This window comes from Canis lupus, chromosome 30, assembly GCF_003254725.2.
Source record: "Canis lupus dingo isolate Sandy chromosome 30, ASM325472v2, whole genome shotgun sequence".
Lineage (NCBI taxonomy): Eukaryota > Metazoa > Chordata > Mammalia > Carnivora > Canidae > Canis > Canis lupus.
In genome coordinates, this window is record NC_064272.1 from 39,209,439 (window position 1) to 39,231,390 (window position 21,952).

The window sequence follows — 21,952 nt, forward strand, 5'->3', positions numbered from 1 at the left end:
AGATTTCTGGTGGCTGAATGATTGAATTCCATACTCTAAGAAGCAAGAATTTCTTTTTTTTTTAATTAAAAATTTCCTCCCAATTTTTATTAAATTCTAGCTTGTTAATATACACTGCAGTGTTGGTTTCATGAGTAGAATTCAGTGATCATCAGTTACATACAACACCCAGTACTCATTATATCAAGAGCTTTCCTTAAAACCCATCACCCATTTAGCCCATCCCCCACCCACCACCCTCCATCACCCCCCCCCCCCCCAAATCAGTTCTCTATCTTTAAGAGTCTTTTATGGTTTGTTTCCCTCTCTCTTTTTTCTTTTTTCTCCCCGCTCCCATATGTTCATCTGCTTTGCTTCTTAAGTTCCACATATGAATGAAATTATCTCATCTTCAAATAGTGAAAGTTTGACTTCTTCCTTGCCAGTTTGAACGCCTTTCATTTCTTTTGGTTGTCTGATTGCTGAGGCTAAGACTTGCAGTACTGTGTTAAATAGTGATGGTGAGAGTGGATTTCCTGGTCTTGTTCCTGACTGTAGGGGAGGGGCTCTCAGTTTTTTCTATTAAGAATGGTATTAGCTGTGGGTCTTTCGTATATGGCCTTTATGATGTTGATTTATGTTTCCTCTATTCCTACTTTGTTGACAGTTTTTTCTTTCTTTATTTTTTTGTTGACAGTTTTTTCAAGAATGAGTGCTGTATTTTGTCAGATGCTTTTTCTGCATCTATTGAAATGATCATATGGTTCTTATCCTTTCTTTTATTAATGTCATATATCACGTTGATTGATTAGCAAATACTGAACCAGCCTAGGAATAAATTCCAGTCGATCATGGTGAATCATTCTTTTAGTGTACTGTTGAATTTGATTTGCTAGTATCTTGTTGAGAATTTTTTCATCCATATTTATCAGGAATATTGGCCTGTAATTGTCTTTTTTTAGTGAGGTCTTTGGTTTTAGAATCAAGGTAATGCTAGCCTTGTAGAATGAATTTGGAACAGTTTGAGAAGAATAGGTATTAATTCTTTTTTTAAAAATCTAGTAGAAACATTTAAAGAAGGAATAATACCTATTCTACTGAAGCTGTTTCAAAAGATAGAAATGGAAAGAAAACTTCCAAACTCATTCTGTGGGGCCAGCATTACCTTGACCCCAAAACCAAAGACTCCATTGAAAAGTAGAATTGTAGACCAATATCCCTGATGAATATGGATATCAAAATACTCACCAAGATACTAGCCAATAGGATCCAATAACACATTAAAAGGGTTATTCACCAGGACCAGGACCTAATGGGATTTATTCGTGGGATGCAGGGTGGTTCAACATTTGTAAATTAATCAACTTGATAGATCACATTCATCAAAGAAAAGATAAGAAGCATATGATTCTCTCAATTGTTGCAGAAGAAGCATTTGACAAAATACAGCATGCTTTCTTGATTACAATTCTTCAAAGTGTAAGGATAGAGGGAGCATACCCCAATATCCTTAAAGCCTCTACAAAAAGCCCACAGTGAATATCCTTCTCAATGGGGAAAAACTGGACAGCTTTTCCCCTAAGATCAAGAACACGACGGATGTCTACTCTCACCATTGTTGTTCAACATAGTACTAGAAGTCCTAGTCTCAGCAGTCAGACAACAAAAAGAAATGAAAGGCACTCAGATTGGCAGAGAAGAAGTCAAACTCTCACTCTTCACAGATGACATGATACTATATATGGAAGACCCAAAAGACTCCACCCCAAGATTGCTAGAACTCATACAGCAATTCAGCAACATGGTAGGATACAGAATCAATGTACAGAAATCAGTGGCATTTCTATATGCCAACAGTGAGACTGAAAAAAAGAGAAATTAAGGAATTTATCCCATTTACAATTATACCAAAAACCATGAGATACCTAGGAATAAACCTAACCAAAGAAGTAAAAGCTATAGTACACTGTAGTAAAAACTACAGAACACTTATGAAAGAAGTTGAGGAAAACATAAAGAAATGGAAAAACATTCCATGCTCTTGGACTGGAAGAATAAATATTGTGAAAATGTCTATGTTACCCAGAACAGTCTACACATTCAGTGCAAACCCTATCAAGATATGATGGACTTTTTTCACAGAGTTGGAACAAATAATCCTAAGATTTGTATGGAACCAGAAGAGACCCCAAACAGCCAGAGGAATGTTGAATAAGAAAACCAAAGCTGGGGGCATCACAATGTCTGACTTCAAGTTACATTACAAAGTTGGGATCATTAATACAGTGTGGTACTGGCACAAAAACAGACACATAGATCAATGGAACAGAATAGAGAATCCAGAAATGGACCCTCAACTCTATGGTCAACTCATCTTTGACAAAGCAGGAAAGACTATCCAATGAAAAAAAGTCTCTTCAATAAATGGTGCTGGGAAAATTGGAGAGCCACGTGCAGAAGAATGAAACTAGACCATTCTCTTACACCAGACACAGAGATAAACTCAAAATGGATGAAAGATCTAAACGGAGACAAGAATCCATCAGAATCCTAGAGGAGAAGACAGGCAACACCCTTTTTGAACTTGGCCACAGCAACTTCTTGCAAGATCCATCTAGGAAGGCGAGGGAAACAAAAGCAAAGATGAACTATTGGGACTTGATCAAGATAAAAAGCTTCTGCACAGCAAAGGAAACAGCAAAACTAAAAGACAACGTACAGAATGGGAGGAGATATTTACAAATGACATATCAGATAAAGGGCCAGGATCCAAGATCTATAAAGAACTGATCAAACTCTACACCCAAAAACCAAACAATCCAGTCAAGAAGTGGGCAGAAGACATGAACAGACATTTCTCCAAAGAAGACATAGACATGGCCAACAAGCACATGAGAAAATGCTCATCACTCATCATTAGGGAAATATAAACCAAAAGCACAATGAGATCCCACCTCACACCAATGAGAATGGGGAAAATTAAGAAGACAGGAAACCACAGATGTTGGAGAGGATGTGGAGAAAGGGGAACCCTCCTGCACTGTTGGTGGGAATGTGAACTGGTGCCACCACTCTGGAAGACTGGAGGTTCTTCAAGAATTGCAAATAGCTACCCTGTGACCCAGCAAATGCACTACTGGGTATTTACCCCCAAAGATATGGATGCAGTGAAATGCCGGGACACCTGCACCCCAATGTTCATAGCAGCAATGTCCACAATAGCCATACTATGGAAGGAACCTCAGTGTCCTTCGACAGATGAATGGATAAAGAAGATGCGGTCTGTGTATACACAATGGAATATTACTCAGCCATCAGAAAGGATGAATACCCACCATTTACATTAACATGGTTGGAACTGGAGGGTATTATGCTAAGTGAAACAAGTCAATCAGAGAAAGACAATTATCATATGGTTTCACTCATGTGGAATATAAGAAATAGTGAAAGGGACTGTAAGGGGAGGGGCGAACTGGGGAAAAATGAGAGAGGAAGACAAACCATGAGAGACTCTTGACTCTGGGGAACAAAGGGTTGTGGGAGGGGAGGTGGGCGGGGGGATGGGGTAATCAGGTGATGGGCATTAAGGAGGGCACGTGATGAGCATTGGGTATTATATGTTGGCAAATTAAATTTAAAGAAAATAAAAATTCATTTCTAATATACCAATAAACTAAAAATAAAAGTCTGATAGAATTTCCTTGGGAAGACATCTGGCCCTGGACTTCTGTTTGTTGGGAGATTTTTTTTTTTAATTTTTTTTTTAAAGATTTATTTACTTATTTGTGAGAGGTGGGGGGGTGGCGGCAGAGACATAGAGGGAGAAGCAGGCTTCGTGCAGGGAACCCGATGCGGGACTCGATCCCAGATCCCGGGATCACACCCTGGGCCGAAGGCAGATGCTAAACCGCTAAGCCACCCAGGTGCCACTGTTGGGAGATTTTTGATTAGCGTTTTACTTCTTTACTCATTATGGTCTATTTCTTCCTGTTTCAATTTTAGTAGTTTGTATGTTTTGAAGAATTTATTCCTTCCAGTTTGCCTGGTGGCATATAATTTTTCATAATATTCTTTTATGACTGTATTTCTGTGGTGTTGGTTGTGATCTCTCTTTCCTTTCATTTGTGATTATATTTGTTTGGGTCCTTTCTGTTTTCTTTTTGATAAGTCTGGCTAGGTATTTATCAGTTTAATTTTCTTTCAAAGAACCAGTTCTTACTTTCATTGATCTGTTCTATTGATTTTGTTTCTATATATATATATATATATATATATATATATATATATATATATTTTAAGATTTTTATTTGTTCATTAGAGATACACACACAGAGAGACAGAGACACAGAGGGAGAAGCAGGCTCCTCACCAGGAGCCTGATGTGGGACTCTATCCCGGGACCCAGGGATCATGACCTGAACCAAATGCAGGTTCTCAACCACTGAGCCACCCAGGTGCCCCTGTATTGTTATTTCTGTTCTCATCTTTATATTTCCCTTCTCCCGCTGGCTTTAGGCTTTATTTGCTGTTCATTTTCCAGCTCCTTTAGGTGTAAGGTTAGGTTGTGTACTTGAGACTTTTCTTGCTTCTTGAGGTAGGCCTGTATTGCAGTATACTCCCCGCTTAGGACTGCTTTTGCTGCATCACAGAAGTTTCGGACGGTCATGTTTTCACTTGATCTTAGCCAGAGGTCCAAGAAGCAGTAGGACTTTCATCTTTCCATTTTCATTTGCTTCCATGTACCTTTCTGTTTCATCTTTAATTTCCTGGTTAACCCACTCATTCTTTAGTAGGATGTTTTTTAACCTTCACATATTTGTGATCTTTCCACATTTTTTCTTATGGTTTCTTTCAACTTGTATAGTGTTATGGTCTGAAAATATGTATGGTATGATCTCAATCTTTTTTGTAAAGTTGAGGGCTGATTTGTGACCCCAGTCAGTATGTGATCCATTCTGGAGAATGTTGTGTGCACTGAAGAAGAATGTGCATTCTGCTGCTTTAGGATGAAATGTTCTGTAAAATCCATCAGGTCCAGTGTTTCCTTGTTGATTTTCTGCTTAGGTAATCTGCCCATTGCTGTACGTGGGGTGTTAAAGTCCTTTACTATTATTGTATTAGTACCAATGAGTTCCTTTATGTCTGCTATTAATCGTTTTGTATATGTGAGTGCTCCCATGTTGGGGGCATAAATATTTACAATTGTTAGATCTTCTTCTTTTTTTTTTTTTTCTTAAATTTTGTTTATTTATTCATGAGAGGCACAGAGAGAGAGGCAGAGACACAGGCAGAGGGAGAAGCAGGCTCCCCGTGGGGAGCCCTATGCGGGACTCTGGGATCACTCCCTGAGCCGAAGGCAAACGTTTAACCGCTGAGTCACCCAGGCATCCCTACAATTGTTAGATCTTCTTGATGAATGGATTCCTTAATTATGATATAATGCCCTTGCACTCTTGTTACAGTCTTTGGTTTATTTAGAAAGTTTTTTTTATTTTTTATTTTTAAGGATTTTATTTATTTATTTGCAAGAGAAAGAGACAGAGAGAACATGAGCAGGGGGAGGCAGAGGGAGAGGGAAAGCAGATTCCCTGCCAACCAGGGAGCTCAATGCAGGGCTTGATCCTAGGACCCTGAGATGACCTGAGCCAAAGGCCGATGCTTAACTGACTGAGCCACTCAGGTGTACCCCACAGTCTTTAGTTTAAAATCTAGTTTCTGATATAAATATGACTACTCCAGCTTTCTTTTGGCATCCATTAACATGATAGATTGGTTCTCCATCCCCTCACTTGCAACCTGCAGATGTCTTTAGGTCTAAAATGAGTCTCTTGTACACAGAATATAGAAGACTTAAAAAAAAAATCCATTCTGATACCCTATGGCTTTGGATTGGAGCAGTTAGCCCATTTATGTTCAGAGTAATTATTGAAAAGTAATGAATTTAGTGCCATTGTGTTACCTGTAAAGTTGGTGCTTCTGGTAATGTTTTCTGTTCCTTCCTAATCTTTATTGCTTTTGGTCTTTTTTTCCCCCACTCAGAGTCCCCCTTAATATTTCTTGTAAGGGTTGGTTAAAAACTAAGTTTTCCTTCGCCATCCATTTCTTTTGTTTACTTACCTCTTCTTTGCAGCTTCATTATTTCCAATAATTTTATCTTGTATATTACTGATTCATTCCTCTGATTTGTCCATTCTTGTTGTTATGGCATCTGTTTGGCTTTGCATCTCAGTTATAGCATTTTAAATTTTGGCTTGACTAGCTTCTAGCTCTTTTATCTCTGCACTAAGGATTTCTCCAGTGTCTTCTATGCTTTTTTCAAGTGCTGCTAGTATCCTTATAATTGTTTTAAAGTGTAGTTCAGACATGTTATATCTGTGTTGATTAAACCCATGTTTGTTATTTCTGGTCTTTCTTTTGGGGTGAATTCCTCCATCTTATCATTTTGGGGGGTAAAAAAAGCAAAATAAAATTTAAAAAATTTAAAAAAATTGGGAAGCCTGGGTGGCTCAGCGGTTGGGTGTCTGCCTTTGGCCCCGGGCGTGATCCTGGAGTCCCGGGATCGAGTTCCACATCGGGCCCCCTGCGTGGAGCCTGCTTCTCTCTCTGCCTAGGTTTCTGCCTCTCTCTCTTTCTGTATCTCTCATGAATAAATAAATAAAATCTTAAATTTTTTTTAAATTAAGGAAGATATGTTTTGGTCTGCTTATTAAACTTGATAGAAAAAAAGAAGAAATATTAAAAATTAAAAGAAAAATTAAAAATTACTCTTTCTGTATCCAAAAATACCAACCAACCAACAAACCTAAAGCAGGCTAGATCCTCTTTACCCTAGAGCTCAAGCTCTGCAGCACACTATGATCCGTAGACTTGGTGTTGGCGACAGGTATGTTCTGGTCTTCTGGGGGAGGGGTCTGCTACTCCGAGTCTAGGTGGACGTGCCCTAGTAGAGATGCACCTGCGGGACTCAAGGCGGCGGGGCGTGGTGTAGTGGCTCCGGTCTCCACTTGGTGGCAGTTTAGCTCACTGAGGTGGATCCGTACTGGTGGGAGGGCTGAAAAGGACTTTTGCCCACTTTCTCTTACCTGGATTGGGAAAGTGGGGCCCAGCACTCTTCAGGAAGCCCTCACAGACACTCAGATGATCAGCCCTCCTGTGTCCTCACTTTCTGGCGGATCCCGGCTTCACCCTGTCCTTGCCTGAGCTGTTGGCCTGCCAGGTGTGCAGTGCTCCTGGGTTTAATCTCCGGCTTGGCTGTGGTTCAAAAGCCCCACATTTCAGAAATCCCATGGCACCGACCTGCGCTGATCCTGGCGGGGGGGGGGGTGGGGTGGTGGTCCTGCTGCACTGTCAGCTTGTCCCAGGATACACTCGCGCCACTGTGTAGCCTTTGTGATAAATAATGAAATACGGCTGGCACCGGGTTTGCTGCCCTGAGCTGGCATCTTTGTTCCAAAACAGGTGGACGAGGCGGCTCGAATGTGCCAGTGGAGTCCTTTGCCCAGGGAGGGGCCCTATCACCCCTACCAAATGCATTCCAACCTGGGGAACCGCTTCTTCCCGTGCGACCCAGGGGATCCCCGGGCTGTGTTCCTGGTTCCGGGGCCCACCCATCTTCCCCACTGGGGCGCTGCCGTGCGCCACCCTCGTTATGATGCTGACCTTCAAAGCTTAGGACTGTGCACTCCGTCGTTTGTAAAACACTGGCAGTATTGAAACCTCGTTTTTTCCCATTCAAGGTTTGAGGACCAGTTTTCTTGTGCAGTTTCCTGTGTGTTTTCATTCTTTTTCCCCCAACTCTTTCTCATTCTCGTTCTCTCTCTGCGCTCCCTCCCCTGTGCAGCACCTGGCTCTTTTCTCCCGGGAATCCACTCCCCACAGTTCCTACCTTCCATGCGTGGTTTTTCTGTTTGTAGACGTGCAGCTCTGTTCTCTAAGACTCTTGATTGATTTCAGAAGCTAGAATTTCTGTGGATCATTTCATTTAGCCTTTAGTTTATGACTTACACTTGTTCATATGTCAAAGAAAGGGAGATTAGCTTTTAATAGTTTGCTGAAGAAATTAGATACTTCATAAAACTGTTATATGGCTGAGCTTTTCACAAGTGAAATAGGATCTACAAATTATTCGCCTCATTTTTATGAGATTATGTACAGTATTACCATATCATAGTCCTTAGGAGCTTATAGTTTAGGAAATGTGACAGGCAGGCAAATTTTTCTTTTTAAATTCATATGTACAATAGTAGCATATTCAAATTATAGGCTAGTTCTTTGGTACAATAGGGAGAAGAGGTCACCCTTGGTCTCAAGTTGTCTAATCATAGCATTGTTGTGTTAGAGGAAATACACCATGCACAGACCTGATGTGTGCAAGCTCAGCAGGTTTTACTAGGTCAAGTAAACGACTTGGGTTGTAAGGCGATGTTTGAATTGGCAAGTGATATAGTAGATGTGGGAGGTGATCTCGAGGTTAAAGAGTTGTAAATAATACAGTTTTTGTTAAAAACGCAACTTCTATAAAATAAAAGGTAGAAAATAACACACATAGCAACATCTTTTGAAAACACCCTCTTCAGATGTCTCTCTTTATGAAAGATGCCTGTGTTTTCAAAATTAAAATTGTGTCTGTGGTATACAGTATCCTTATTGCATCAGTGTTCCTGTATCAAAAAAAAACCTCAACATTTTTCAGTATGCTAATTAAACATTAATATTCAACTCAGAAAACCAGGGGAAACAGAAATATTGACCCTCAAGATATCCTCTGTGATGTGGATGGATTAAAAATATTTTTAGGGCAGCCCGGGTGGCTCAGCGGTTCAGCGCCACCTTCAGCCCAGGGCCTGATCCTGGAGACCCGGGATGGAGTCCCAAGTCGGGCTCCCTGCGTGGAGCCTGCTTCTCCCTCTGCCTGAGTCTCTGCCTCTCTCTCTGTGTCTATCATGAATAAATAAATAAAATCTTAAAAAAAAAAAAGTATTTCTAGAAAGAGGGTGTTGAGGATAAGGGAAGATGTCATTTGGATGTGAAGCCTTCTTTTAGGAGAGAGGAGTTATTTTGGGGAGCACAATATAAGGAAGAGATTCCTCCCAGGGAACTTGTGTTCTGAAGTGGGAGATACTATTTACTTGAGAAGGAGCTTGGAAAAAGGTCAATTTTTCCCCCTTAGTTTTTTTTTTTCTTCCCCATTTTCACTTTTACTCCTCATTTAGCCAGACCTTTACTTTTCATCAGACATTTGTTTGTGTGCCTTATTAGTTTGTGTAGTAATTTTTTATGTATCAGTTTACTTATGGTCATTTTTGAGAAGAGAGATATTCGAGATGACTGCCTTTTTAAAATCAGCAGTAAATTTTCTTTGTGATAGGTGCTCACAAAACATGGGGAAAGGTTGTTTTTCAGCACTTTTAGTAGAACTCTTATTTTTATTATCTTATATGTCATCCCCATCTCTCCTATTATCCTATCATCCTGTCCTGATTGAATTTCATATTTTTTCCTTTGTTTATAATGACCATGGATTTTGGGTCTCATCTTTGGTTCTTTGTCATGAATGCTTATATCCCATTTAGACTTCTTAAAATTACTTAGATTCTCTTATTTGATTCCCCCCTCCTCTGTATTTGACTGTTTCTGCATCTAAATATTCAGTAATTTAAAAAAACTGTTTATATAAAAGTATGTTTAATGAAGATAGAGTTTTGTGACAGCCCTTATGGTAATGGCAATATCCTTGATATTTCAAATCAGGGTCAGAAATACAGTTACTCAGTTATATTGTTTTCCTTAGGTATTTGGATGGTCACATCCATTGGGATAGTGAATAGTGAACCATAGTCTTAACTTCATCCATTTAGAACAGCTAATATACTGTGGAGCTTCATTACTAAATTGGCTTGCTCTAATCCATTGAGACCATCTGTTCAGGCAGTGGGGTATAGCAGCCAGCACAGAGGGTGTGGAATAGTAGTTTGAATGTTTATTCTTCCACTCATTTCTAGCATGAATTCACTATGAGCAAGGTGGCTGTGAAAGTAAGTTTACCATCTCGGTAAAAAAGCTTGTATTCTGTCTGGTATAATATATAGGTACTTAATAAATGGTAGCAACTGTTACTATTACCTGCCTGTGAACATTTTCTGTTCACTCATAGGAGTGCTAATAGCCAAGGTAATTTACATCGTTGTTTTAAATTAGGAATAGTGACACTTTCAAAGCTTTTGTTAAAAAATGTTAACGGTGTTTATTTTTCTCGTTTTTAATTTATTTATTTTTAAATTATTTTTACTTTTTATTTATTTATTTATTTTTTAAAATTTTTATTTATTTATGATAGTCACACAGAGAGAGAGAGAGGCAGAGACAGGCAGAGGGAGAAGCAGGCTCCATGCACCGGGAGCCCGACGTGGGACTCGATCCCGGGTCTCCAGGATCGCGCCCTGGGCCAAAGGCAAGCACCAAACCACTGCGCCACCCAGGGATCCCTATTTTTACTTTTTAAAAGATTTTATTTATTTATTCATGAGAGACACAAAGAGAGAGGCAAAGACATGGGCAGAGGGAGAAGCAGGCTCCACGCAGGGAGCCCGATGTGGGACTTGATCCTGGGACTCCAGGATCACACCCTGGGACTAAGGAAGGCCTTCAACCACTGAGCCACCCGGGCGTCCCATCTTGTTTCTAATTTAGTAACTACAAAAAAAAAAATATCAGGCTGGTCTTCCTTGATTTATTCTAAAGAAACACGATTCTTCTTGTTTGAGATTTTGTCACCTTCTAGAGTTTTTTGTTAGCATAGTGTGTAGTATAGTATTTACTAAAAATTGATTAATGGGACAGTGTTGAAATTAGATAAGCTTCTTTTTTCAAAGAGGTTGCTGTTATTTTTTCCCTTTGTGGTTAGTTTTAATATTTTGATTGGATAGCTTTCTGAAACTCTCTATAGCAAGCATGATTGAAAGATGATTTTTCTACCAGAAAGTGAAGAGCCTAAAATGATTATTATATCACCATTTATAAGTTCAAAATTCTTACTGAAGCTGCATATTCATCCTTCTTTCAGCTACATATCTTATCCTTCTGGATTTTTTTTTTTTTTTAAGATTTATTTATTTGAAAGAGAGACAGAGCATGAGCAGGGGGAGGAGCCAAGGGAAAGGGACAAGCCAACTGACTGCTAAGAACGGAGCCTGACATGGGACTCGATCCCAGGACCCTGAGATCATAACCTGAGCCAAAGTCAGATGTTTAACCACCTGAACCACTCAGGTGCCTTGTCCTTCTGGATTTTTAAAAAATTCTGTCACTACCTCGTAGTGCTCAGTGTAACTTGATTTTGATGTGTATTTTACTGATGACTTTCAAAATAATGATCATGCACTATTAAATAATTATTAAATTATAAAAATGATTTAAAATTGGATTTTACATACTCAGTAAATTCCTTTGATTAGAGAATTCTCTCTGGTTTTCTATTTATAATTAATCTACCAAGTAAAAATAATTAGAAGTATCTGAAGCCCCGAGCAAAACCTGTGATTAGACATGTGATTCATAATTAACTCTTTTTATTCTTACCTTTTCTTCTGCTTGCATTAATCATTTGTGTTCTTCCATAGTGATATCTAAGACACAGTACTTGAATCATATGCTGTATAAATAATCACATTGGAGATTTTCACCCACATTATCAAATCACGCCTTTATCTTATGCTAAAGGCAAGAAAATAGAAGTAGGCCATAGGTGGACTTGTTCACTTTTCCTATCTTGTACTTAAGGACCTAGATTTTTTTGCCAATCTGATTATTGTCTGTATATGTTTGATGGTATGCCCACTGGCCTTGGGTCATTGAATAGGATTGGTATTCATTATTTTAACAAAGAATTAATAGTATATTATAGATCTGTTATATGTTAGTATTCTAGGTTTGGGCATAAAGAGGTAGGGGTGATATTCAGCGTATTTAGCACTTAACTACAACATAGGCACCAATCAATCAAGATGGCCATAGCACTGGATTCAGGGTCTTGAAGGACCTATCCATCTTTTATACTGTATCAGGCTTTGATGCTTTTGTTGATGAATGGTGGTGGTGGCGGTGGTAAGACTGGGCCACGGAGTTCAGGGCAGTGACTGCTTGCTAGATTACATTTCAGAAGTATTTTAGTAGTTCATCCCTTAAGGCTGTTTAGTGTGTACTAGCTGACTATTAGCTCTGCCAGGAGTTGTTCAGTTCTTTATAAGAGAGTTAACCCAGTTTGAGAAGTACTTGTTGAAAGTATGTAGAAGGTACATAGGGAAAGGATTGCACGAACCTATTTTGGATAACCAGCTAGTGAGCAGAAATTCACCACAGTCATTTGAGGAGGAGGTTGTAACCACGCTGAGGGGAAAACAGCATTTGCAAAGGCATTTGGAGCCTGAGATAGCATAGTGGATTCAGAGATGAACAAGTAGGAGAGATGGAAGAGGATGATGTTTTTCTCTGACCCTTGCTTTTAAGCTGAATAAATATATATTAAAATCACATTTGTATCCTTGAAATTGCCCCATTTTTGGTAGAGAACTGCTAGACTGTGTAGTTTCTTCAACTATATCTAAAATATTTTAGGCATTGGGTAAGAAGGGAGACTAGAAATTTGTTATACTTCAGGGCTGTACTAAACATGGATAGAGCAAGAGTACAAATAAAACCTCTCTATTCACTGAGAGGCTTCTAATGAGAAAACACAAATTCAAACAGATTGCACATGGTAGTTCTTTTAATGATATAAAACTGTTGCCTATGAGGTTTTTTGGCTGGCATCATGAAACTAATTTTGCTTAATGGCTATGGAGGCCTACAAATTCAGATGTGCAGAAAATGCAGTAAATTACTGGCCTGTCAGATTCCTGTTGCCTGTCATCTTTTATCTCAATAGCAGCTTTTGTTTCCAGACTGTCAGGGACAAGTATGGGGACCCCTTCAAGGTTGTATTTGTATATGCTTGAATAATTCAATTCAGAGCCGTCTAAATATAGCAAATTGACAACAGTGAAATGAATGTGTCTTCTTATACTTGTGTAATTTAGGGAACACATGTATGGATCTCTCTTCTAATTTCTGAGAGCTCTTGAAATATGTCAAGCATTTATAGTGGTGTAAGATCTGCTTTTATTGCCAGAGTTGATGACTCACACCTTTTGAAATATAATGAAGTCACATGGACAGCAGAGAAAATATTTTCTCTCTGACTGTTCAACTCAGCGAATGATTTGAAAGCTTCTACTGTGTGCCAGGAATCGTGTGGAATACAAAGATGAAAGAAAACTGGCATTTTTTTCTGGGTATCAAATTATGTGATTTTCTTCCTTAAGCTATATTTAGTAAAAATGACAGTCTTGATGGGTGTGTGTGTGTGTGTGTGTGTGTGTGTGTGTGTAGTGTTACAGCAAAGGGGGCAATAAAGGTTTGACTTACTTGTGAGTAGTTTGCTTCAGAGATGGTTTTGAAATATGGTTTAAGTTTTTGGATGGCTTCATTTTTACATTTTCAATTAATGGTATTTATTTTCTCTCTACTTTCTATTACTCTGTATAATTAGAAAGGAGGACTTTTAAAAAATTATTTATTTATTCATGAGAGACAGAGAGAGTCAGAGACACAGACAGAAGGAGAAGCAGGCTCCACGCAGGGAACCTATGTTAGACTGGATCCCGGGACCCCAGGATCACGCCCTGAGCCGAAGTCAGAGGCTCAACTGCTGAGCCACCCAGGCGTCCCAGAAAGGAGTATTTTAAGGAAAATGTATCTTATATCCCAGTATTACTTCAACAAGCATTTGGAGAGTATCTACCAGGCACTGGGTGTGGAGTGAAGAGAATAGCAGAGGTTGCTATTTATAGCATTAAGTTACTCAGTAAAAAGGAAACCAGAATAATAAAAAAGTAAAAAACTTTCAGCCCTTTTGGTGTGGTTAATTTATGGAAATAACAGATTCAGTCTTAAATGCACAGAATTTATATTTGGTTTCTCAGAGTTTTGTTCACAAAAGTTATCTGAAACCTTAAGCAAGGCATGGACTGTCTACTTTGAGTACTGATTACCTTAACCAGCATATTTCCATCTATGGTTTTTGGTAACCCATTCCTTATCATGGGTGGCCCAGCTCCCTTAGCAACTGGACATTCTTTGCTGTTAACTTGGCTAGAGGTAAATCTAGGGAAACAAAAAGACAGAATCTTTGCTATCACACATTGCCCCTTTGATACCTTTTTTCATTCAATTTCTACTTCCTTTAACAACACCTTTTCCTCTCCTGTCCTTTAACATTTTCTTTTTTTTTTTTTTAAGTTTGGAATCATGTGGACATTTATTTATCTAGCTGCCAGAAGTTAGTGGTTTCTAGATGTAGACTCTGTTTTATTTTATAGAATTTGATCTCCTAGGCAACTCTCTTATATTTACAATTCCCCACATTGTCTAATTTTAAGGTACTTGCAAATGTAAAAACATTGCTGTACAATAGGTGTTTAGCTTTTACAATTTAAATTTATATCAAATTTATTATAGGCAAGTGCTTGCTCCCTGCAGCATTATGATCTTGTGCTGTGGCCTAATGTCTTTTTTTTTTTTTTAATTGTGGTAAAATATATGTAACATAGAATTTACCATATTAGACATTTTAAAATGCATAGTTCATTGGGGTTTTGTGCAATCACAGTGCTGTGCAGCCAATCTCAAAAACTTTTTTTATGCCCTTTAACATCTTATTCAGAGGCTTTCCCAAAGGCTTAACCTAAATGTTTCCCTCAGAGGTTACATTTTACCAGGAATTTCTAGTTACAACTTTTGGGATATTTATCTTTTACTTTTTTTTGTATGTATCTGAACTGTTTCCTTTTGGATTGTGAGCTTTTGAAGGTGTCATGTTTGTTGAATTAGGCTTGAAGGATGGTAAGAATTTGGATTGGTGGAGAAGGGAGGAGCTATCCACAGGAGAGAGACCCCGTAAACCCAGGCAGGTCTTCAGGACAAAAAAAAAACAAGGTACTTTTCAGGAATGTTAAGTAGATTCATTTGCTTGTTTTGCTTCCATGAGTAGAGTAGAAGGAGAGGAAGCTGAGAAAATAGGAAGTGACCCTTGATGCTGAGCTGGTCAAATATGAAAATTATCAGTACCTCACTTTGGTCAATTGACTGTTCTCAGGGAGTAAAGGGCTCCGTGGAGACTTGTAGGAGAGTGCACTTAGCGTACTGTACCTCTTATCCTCATATTACCCTGCTAACAGAGAAGGAGGCCAGCGTTGTGACAGGATGTCAAGCACATTGGATTCAGGAGACAGTAGACCTGGAAGATTGGCATTTTTGGGGCATTAAGTTACCTCCTTTGTAGCGTGATGGGGAGGAAAGATGGTCTTAGAGCTTCCTTCCAGTTCTAATATACTACGACAGCATGGCATACTTGCAGTCTCTGGGTTAGAGCCACCGCTCAGCTGTTTCACCCATTTTGAATTGTTTAGTTCAGAGAGCAGCAAACTTTTACTGTAAAGGGCGAGATAGTAAATATTTTAGGTTTCGTAGCTAGTGTCTCTCTTGCATATTGTTTTTTTTCACAACTTTTTAGAAATGTAAGAATCATTCTTAACTCCAGGGCCATACAAAAAGAGGCATGGTCTGGATGTGACCTTCAAGGTGTGGGTTGGCCCTTAATTTAGTTGATTGAAGCAGTTATTACCTAAGGTTTCTAGAATTTAGAAATCAAGACCCGCTTGGTGATAGTGTTTTCCATCTATTTTTATGGACTGCTTACAGGTTATATTTTCTAAGGGTCAGGAAGCTAATGTGTGTTAAAAATTCTCCATTCGTTTTCTTGCAGTCTTCATAATCTTGTGTTATAGATTATGTCCTTTATTTCTAAGTGCCTTGAAAACTCCCTTATATCTAAGATACTTTACTCATCTTTATTGTCTCTATTCTGATTAACACAAATATTTCCTATATTATGTCCTTAATGTCTAAGATTATTTTACTCATGTTTACTAGCTATTCTCTGATAAATACAAATTGCTCTAGTACTCTTAATTTATTGGAATAAATAATTTATTTGTATCTTATTTTAAACTATGAGCTGTTTAATATTCAAACATCAGACCTGGGAAAGCGGTATGATATACAATTGTAACTAAATATAACGATTTATTCTCTGTGTCCATTGCTCGAAAATAATTTCTGGATTAGACTCTCCTGTATTTTTTTTTTAAGATTTTTTTTTTTTTTTTTTTTTATTCATGAGAGACAGGCAGAGACACAGGCAGAGGGAGAAGCAGGCTCCATGCAAGAAGCCCAATGTGGGACTCGATCCCACGACTCCAGGATCAGGCCCTGATCAGGCCCTGGCTGAAGGCAGCACTAAAGCGCTGAGCCACCTGGGCTGCCCCTCTCCTGTATGTTCTTAGCAGTGTTTTGCTTCTAATGTATTATTGCCTGCAATAGAGTTAGATATCTTAGATCTTTATATAATGAGATGTTAGTGCAGTTTAAAATTTTTATTTATTATTATTATTTTTAGGGAGAAAGAGAGAATCTTAAGCAAATTCCACACTCCATGATTATTATTTTTAGGGAGAAAGAAAGAGAATCTTAAGCAAATTCCACACTCCATGATGCACTCTCACAATCCTGAGATCATGACGTGAGCCAAAATCCAGAGTTGGATGCTTAACTGATTAAGCTATCCAGGGATCCCTAGTTTTTGTTTATTAACTCCTGTCCCCATTATTTTGAATTTCCACATTTATTGCTGAAACAAATATTTTCTGTGTTATATCCTTTCTCGTTGATTATAACTTGTAAGTTATATGCCTTGGCTATTTCTATTTGATTAACCCAATACTTTTTGCTGTTCTTTTTGTTTAATGCTTGTCTTCATTGTCACATTTTTTTCTTTCTGTGTTTCCCTTAAAATTTCCTATAGTTCCTTGGTTGAAGTTTTAGACACTTCAGCCATTTTTATAGTTGTAAAAACCTTTAAACCTTTAATTAAGTAAATGCTCAAAACTCATAAAATTTTTAATGATTACTAATGCAGATAAGCCTTATAACCACATTCATGTAATTCAAAATACATGAATTCAAAACACCTAATACATGTTCAGTATTAGTTATAGAAATTTTAAGTTTATTTTCAGAAAGATTAGGTCAACAAATAATCATTAATGCAAATGGTTCTTAAAAATAATCATGACCTACCTGTTACTTGCCAATGTAAGGATTATTTTTAAAAGGTGTGGTTTGTAGATGGTCGGTGCTTTTACATTCACTGGCTATAGTGATCACTTGAAAAGCAGGTCTAGCTGAATCATGGGGAAATAGACCCAGTGCGGAAGCATACTTCTGCTATGTAGAGTGCTGATTGTGATACATGAAGTCACACAATAAATATTGAAAGAATAAATTAATAAAACCTCATACTCATTCTAGGATCAAGCTCTGGTTCTCAACAAAATACTATTAAACATAAAGTTTCTCTTAAGCTCCTTTGCAGTTAATTCTTTGACATAACCTTCAGCTCCTGGAAAAGCTGATCTGCTTTCTGTCATTATAGATTATACATATATAGAAAATTGAGCAGATGGTACATAGAGTTCCATGTGTGCCCTTCATACAGTTTCCTCTATAAGTTATTAAGCATTTTTATATTTAATTATAATTATTTCTTAGTCTGATTCATTAACTAATCATTTGGACATTTAGTTTATTTCCATTTCTTTGCGATCATAAATGAGCTATGATCTAAGTCTTTGGATTTTTATTATTCAGGACAGATTTCTGGAAGAGATGTTACTAGGTCAGAGGGTTTGAACTTTTTAAACCTCTGTGTATTACTTTCCAGAAAGATTTTACCAATTTACACTACCATGAGCAGCATGCGCTAAATGCCCCTTGTATTCATTATTATATTATTGTAGTATCTATTACATTGTCATTTGTACCGGTAATTTAGAATATGCTGTAGTAACAAAGAATCCCCCAAATCTCATGGTTTGATACAACAGATTTTATTTTTTACAACAAAGCTCACGTTACATATCTAACACATATCAGCAGGGGGTAGTCTCTCTTGGGAGTTTAGTCAACCAGCCTGATCAAAGCTGCTTTGGTTACTTGTTTCTGTAATGATTGTAGTAGGAAAGTCTGGTTCCTAATGGTTCCTAAAGCTTATCCCTACAAATGTTTCATATCATGTTTATGTATATCTTAGTGACTAAAGCAAGTCATACAGCCACACCGAAGTTGAAAAAGGGTAGCAAGGTGTGATCCTACAGTGAGTCTGGGAAGTAGGAGAACTGGAACAGCACAAATGAGTAACATCTTATTTTAAAAAACAACTCTAATTTCACTGATGGAAGATGATACCTCATTTTAGATTTTCTTTGCCAGTGTAGATAAACATTTTCATAGTTTTTAGCCAGTTTTATTTAACCTTTCCTTTTACTTAAGCTTTATAAACACGTGCTTGCTGTTGTTTTATTTTTTTATTTTATTTTTTAAAGATTTCATTTATCTATTCATGAGAGACACACAGAGAGAGAGAGAGGCAGAGACACAGGCAGAGGGAGAAGCAGGCTCCATGCAGGGAGCCCGATGTGGGACTCGACCCCAGGACCCCGGGATCACACCCTGGGCCGAAGGCAGGTGGTAAACCGCTGAGCCACCCGGGCTGCCCATTGTTTTGCTTTTGTATTTCCAGATTTTTGAATTCTGTTTTTTTGTGAGGATGGGAAATCATGATGGTAACATTATTATAGGGAGTACAAACTTTTAGAAAATGCCTTTTCTTCTGAAGACTTGAACAGGTGAAAGAAAAGTATCTTCCTTGGATTTGTCCTCCTGCTTTTCCCACCCCCATTAGTATAGTATATGTTTTATTAAGTTTAATTAAAGGCAATAGAAAGTCTGGGGGAATTAAGATTCTTGACATTCTACAGATTTGTAAAACACAATTTGATACAAAAGCTTAGTGGGTAAATGATCAAGTTAGGGTTCTACTGAAAAAATTAAGTTCCCTACTCAGATTTAGTTATATTGACCATGTGTTTTCTTTTTCTTCTTTTTTTTCAATTCAGGTATCTGCCTGAACTGGAGCTTATGCTGTAGACATTTCTTTGTGGAATTCATCTAAAAACCTGAGGTGAGATATTTTTTGAATGTGTTTGCCTTATAAGATATATTTTGTAGTGAGGAATTATAAATATATTTTTTTGAAAAATTTAAGGCAGTGCCACCTGTCTTTTCCTCTTGAGAGTTTAATAGGTAAATATTATTTATTATAAAGCTACATATATATATACTTTTAATTTGTAGGACATTTGATTGAAGGAAATGAGGCTGGTTTTAGGAATTACAGTAGTGTCTTGAGTGAATTTTTGCATTGTAATTCCAAAGGACTGTTTCTTTTGTACTCAAAGATAGAGTTCACACTGTTATTCTGACACATGTTTGAGAATAATATCGACATTATAATCTGATATTCCTGAAGACAAATCCTTAATTTGTTAAGTCATAGATTTCAACAAAAGGTAACTATTTTAATAAGTCAGTTATTAGGAGTTTCTACCACTCTTTTCTCCTGGACTTGATTATTTTCTGTAGTTCCATCTGTATGGGGGGCATATAAAATAACATATTCTGTAGTATGTTAATAGTTGGTTTCTATAGAAAGTTTCCATTATAACATTTTACTCTGAAGATAGGCTCCGTAGCCCTTTCTCTTTTCTGACATGTCTGGATTCCAGTTCTCTTCATCTTTAAATTTTTTAAGCAACCAGTCTGTCATCTGATCTTTCTACCTAGAATCCAGCTGTTCTCTAAACCATTCTTGTCACAGTCGTGAGATTATTTCTTCTAAGATGAATGTCATCATGTCAGTCTGCGACTCAGATTCCTTTAGCACCTTTACATTGCTTAAATGATGTCTTATAAACTCCTTTACAAAGCAATTTAACATCTTTACCCACTTCTCCATCTCACTAGTGCTCTAGGAATGTTATAAACTAACATTTCAAAAAAATAGCTTTATTGAGAAATAATTTACATACCTTAAAATTCACTCATTTATTTAAAGTGTACAATTCAGTGTTTTGTTTTGTTTTGTTTTTTTTAACGTCATTATGGAGTTATACAGCTGTCACCACAATCTAACTTTAAAATATTTTCGTCACTGCAGGAGTTCTGGGTGGCTCAGTTGGTTGGCATCTAGCTCTTCATCTCAGCTTTGGTCTTGACATCAGGGTCATGTTAGGCTCTGTGTTAGATCTATGTTAGGCTCTGGACAAGGTGTGGAGCCTACTTTAAAAAAAAAAATGTTTTCATCACTCCAAAGAGACCTTAGTACTTGCTAGCAGTTGCCAATCATTCCTTCCTCCACTCAGTCCCTGTCAGGTACTAGTCTGCTTTCTGTCTCTAGATCTTCCTATTCTGGGCACTTCATATAAATGAAATTGTACAATGTGCCATCTTTTGTGACTTATTTTTTTCTACTTAGCAGAAAGTTTTCAAGGTTCATCCATATATTTCTTTAATATTTTATCTATCTATTCATGAGAGACACAGAGAGAGGCAGAGACATAGGCAGAGGGAGAAACAGGCTCCCTCTGGGGACTCTGATGCAGGACTTGATCCTAGGACCCCGAGATCATGGCCTGAGCCAAAGGCAGACACTCAACTGATGTCCAAAGGGCCATCCATATTTTTGCATAAATCAGTAGTACTTCATTGCTTTTTGTGGCTACATAATATTCCGTTTTAAGTGTCAGGTCAGGTGACTGGGCAATAGGGAGACCTGAACTTCCAGGTGTCAGGGTAACTAATTAAAAACAGTGATCCAAAATGAAAGTAACAGTTGGCCCTTTATTCACTTACTGAGATAATGTAAGCAAGGGGCTAAACCTCAGAACGCAGGCCTCCCACTCAGATGGGTTAGTACAGAGGTGGAGATGGATTGTCTCACTGCTGAGGGAGCACCAGACAAGAGGTTCTTGCAGTTTTATGGACTGTTTGCAGTTTTTTTTTTTTTTTTTTTTTGATTTATAGGAGAGATTTATTTGAAGAAATATTACAACATATAAAAACTACATAAAGTCTTAATTTCCACTCATACAGTGGTAGATTTGATATAACGCATAATAAAAAACTTTTAAAATCCAGAATGCACAAAGTACTGCACAGTTTGATCACTAAGTTCAGGAGTGAGCCGGAAGGGCTTGGGAAGGAAAAGCGTGGAGACAGAGTAGAGAAAAAGTGTCTTCAGTGTCTCCTCCCCGATGAGAAGGCCTCAGCAGAGGGGTATGAGCAAAGGCCTCAGCTGAAGGCCCCAGGTAAACAGACTTCTGAATGAAGTCTAGAGCCTGGGCTAGGAATATAGTTATGCTTGAGAAAAGTCAGCCAGGGGAGCCTGAGTTCCTGACTACAGCTCACTTCAGAGACTGCAGTGTGCTGGCTGTGTCCCCAGTCTGATGTGGGTAGGGCAGCTTTCCCATGTGAGGCTTGCCAGGTAATTGCTTATAGTGAGGCTGGAAAATTAAACACAGAGTTTTTAAGTTTTTGGTCAAGAGCCAGACCCTTCAATATGTATATACCATATTTTACTTATCCATTCATCAATTGGTGGACACTTGGGTGATTTCTGCATTTGACACCCGCTCCCCCCCCCCCCCCCCCCCCGCATTTTGGCTCTTCTCAGCTTTTTGCTATGAACTTTTGCATATAAGCTTTTATGTGCATATGGTTTCATGTCTTTTGGATGTAAAAATAAAAGTGTAATTTGCTGGGTCATTTGGTAACTCCATGTTTAACAGTTTGAGGAACTTCCAAATGGTTTTCCAGAGAGACCGTTATCATTTTATATTCCCACCAGCAATGTGTCGGGGTTCTAGGTCTCCATGTCCTCATCTACATTTGTTACTATCTTTCTATCTTTTCTTTTCTTTTT

General features: G+C 38.0%; 1 protein-coding gene across 1 annotated transcript in view; it reads left to right on the forward strand.

Annotated features, from left to right (window-relative positions):
- Positions 1–21,952, forward strand: part of PEAK1 (pseudopodium enriched atypical kinase 1) — a 293,402-nt gene that overhangs the window by 31,191 nt on the left and 240,259 nt on the right. The window contains 1 exon segment of the mRNA XM_049104348.1: positions 19,089–19,153. The gene's annotated coding sequence lies outside the window, so the exon portion shown is untranslated.